Source organism: Octopus sinensis, linkage group LG13 (genome assembly GCF_006345805.1).
Source record: "Octopus sinensis linkage group LG13, ASM634580v1, whole genome shotgun sequence".
In the NCBI taxonomy this organism is placed as follows: domain Eukaryota; kingdom Metazoa; phylum Mollusca; class Cephalopoda; order Octopoda; family Octopodidae; genus Octopus; species Octopus sinensis.
In genome coordinates, this window is record NC_043009.1 from 49,331,412 (window position 1) to 49,334,631 (window position 3,220).

The window sequence follows — 3,220 nt, forward strand, 5'->3', positions numbered from 1 at the left end:
CCTCTTGGCTGAAACAGCTGTAAGATATTTTCCCAATTTCTATTCCTGTATGTTATGTGTTTAGATAATTACTGGTATCTTTAAATATTATAAATTTAAAGCATAATATGTTATACATGTATGTATATTGTTATAATTGTCATTTTAGTAAGTAAATAAATAGACTAACATAATATAATGTCTAAAAGTTGATGAATACCACCTATTTATCCCCTCCATTTTCTCATTGCTTTCTCTCTCTGTCCCCCTCTCTCTCTCTCTCTCTCTTTCTCTCTCTCTCTCTCTATATATATATAAACTTGCTTGGAGGATAAGAATGCTTTTATGTCCTGTTCTTGTCACTTTTTTTCTTTTTTTACCCCTCTGCAAAAGAATTTTATTTAATTCATTTTGCAGGAAGGACTGCTTCGGCCGGATCGTGTTCTGCCCTTACCTTCGAAACACGCATTGAGTCGAACCAGGGGCAGCTGATAAAGGGGAATATTCCTTGTATTGTTTGACATGTACTCTGGTTTTTCGTTGTTAAAAAAAGTCTGTTTCCTTGTTTGATTTTATGTTTTTGTTTCTCATTGTGTTCTACGTTTATTTGTGGTGTCCTGTACTCATATAATATATATATATATATATATATATGCATGTATGTATACATATAGATGTAGGTATGTACATATATGTATGTATGTATGCATATGTTTTATTTGTTAAATTGTTATTATATATATATATATATATTTACATGTACCCCCACATACTCACACGCATTTGTATGTATGTTTATTCTATGTGTTTTACTTCAGTTCTTTTTAAGAGAGTTGAAGCTGGTCACTAACAAAATGACAAGACTTTTTGAGTTAAGAAAGTTCTTGATGTTTATAAATATATGGCTGAGTTGGTGTGTTGGTGGTGGAGTTGTTTGATTTGCAAACCCAAGTGGGTGCAACTATTCATCCAAAATATCTCAGGTGGAGAATCCTTGGAATCTCTTACAAACCTTCACTGTGCCACTAATAGATTGGATTTGGAGAACGCTTGTCAGTTTCTTTTGCTCTTTCTTTGAAAAACCTAAATCTTTTAGATTTTTGTGTAAATCTGTAGGTACATAGCAAAACGCACCAATGATAACAGATACAAATGAAAATTATATTCAGGTACAAATGCTCAAAGTTCCGCATTAACGGTGCTAATTTTTAAAAACCAAAGGTTTTTGTAAAATTTCATTTTTGGTTTATGCTTGGGACACCAACCAAGAATTAATTCACCATAAAGTACCTGCTTCACAAGTCTGAAGTTATCAAGATCTTCAACCTGATATCTTTGTGATCCATTCATTCATCCATCCATCTTCTCTGCCTATTACTCCTGAGTGGGTCATGGGGACAGAATCCTCTTCGATTGAGCCCTTTCAGAAATCCTCCTCCATTGGGTCCTATCAGAAGTCCTCCATTTTAGGGGTCCTATTAGAAGCAATCATCATTACACTTTCTGACTAGATTCCTAGTATGACCATCTAAAAAGAAATAAAGTTACCTCCTCAAGTCATGCTCACTCGCAGGGGCTGGTTCCCCATTTTCATGGCGTGTATATTCCCCACCTGGATGGGACGCTAGTCCATCACAGGATAGCTCATTTTTACTAGCTTAGTGAACTGGAGCAATATGAAATCAAGTGTTTTGCTCAAGAGCACTGCACATCACCTGGTCCAGGAACTGAAACACAATCTCATGATCATGATTCCAACACCCTAATCACTAAGCCACACACCTCCACACATGACCATCTCAGAGTATGGCTATTTTCTTGGTCTACCCATAGATTGAAGAATTTCTCTTGTAATTCATTCCCAGAACATTCTAATCACATGTACATAGTACCAGAGCCGTGACTAACCTCTCACTAAATAAATCAAATTAATAATAAATTTTTACTTCATCATTGATTTTGAAGCCAAAGTTATGGAAATTTTCTAATTTCTAGTCAAGATTTTGGAAATCTTATATTTTCTCATCACTAATTGTCATTCTGTTAAATTAACATATTAAATTGTTACTCAAAATAGAGAAGTGAACAACAGAACAGTGAACAACAGAGTGAACAGTAAACAATAATATCTAATCAGTGACCAACAAAATAAACAGTGAACAACAAGCACATATATTCATAGCCGGGTCTATATTATTGTCATAGTGACATAAAAGGCTTGTACATAATTTTGTACAGAAATATTGTAATAATCTTGTGTTTGTCAGATAACTTACAAATTCATGTTAGAGATGGCCTCTATACATGACCTTTCACATCTCGATAACTTCTTCCACTGCTCTCTTTCTCTCTGCTCTCTTTCTTTATTTCTTTCTTTCTCTCTCTTTCTCTCCCGGCTCTCTCTGTCTATCTCTCTCTCTATCTCTCTCTCTATCTCCATATTGTTTCTCTCCTCCCCCCACCACCTTACAAACTACCAAACAGAAATGATACATCACTACAAGAATCGCGTGTCTGCCGTCTTTGAAAGGGTGTAAGCTGAGTGAAACATTAGTCCCTTTTCACTAGCCACAAGACAAGGAAGGCTTGTATTTGACCCTTTGTACATTTTGGGGTCGAGTTCTTCTAAGGATTCCAATACAATTATTGAATTTTGTTTGGAAGGGTCAGTTAATTCATAATGAATTTCTTTCATAAATCTATATAAACCATTTGCCATTGTGTCATGTCAAAGTGGAACTCTGGCAACACATGTTGCTGTGACATTTGCAGTTTGACTTCTACTGATCTTAAATCAGATTCTTAGAGAATCTAACAAAGATAAAAGCTCTTCACATTTGAATAAGGAAATAAGACCAAAATTTGTTGTAACCAGCTGCCAAAGTTTGACCTGTTCCAACTTTTAAGTTTAGCATTTCTGTTCTTTAAATCTTTTCGAAGGATTACTTCAGTCCCCTGACATATCTAAATCCAGTCTTCTGAATAATGGCAGCAGTACTTAAATGAGATTTTGTAAATAAGTTTATAACAATTCAATAAAGTGTAATGTAGAAATACACAGATATGTAGTGGTTGATTAAAGGTTTAGCAAGAAAACTTAAAACTTAAAATTATGTGGCCTCCACAATCTTTCTCACTCCCCCACATGCCTCCCACGCACACACACACTCTCTCTCTCCCTCTTTCTCCCACTCTCTCTCTTTCTCATATATACGATATTTCTACATATACACATACACAC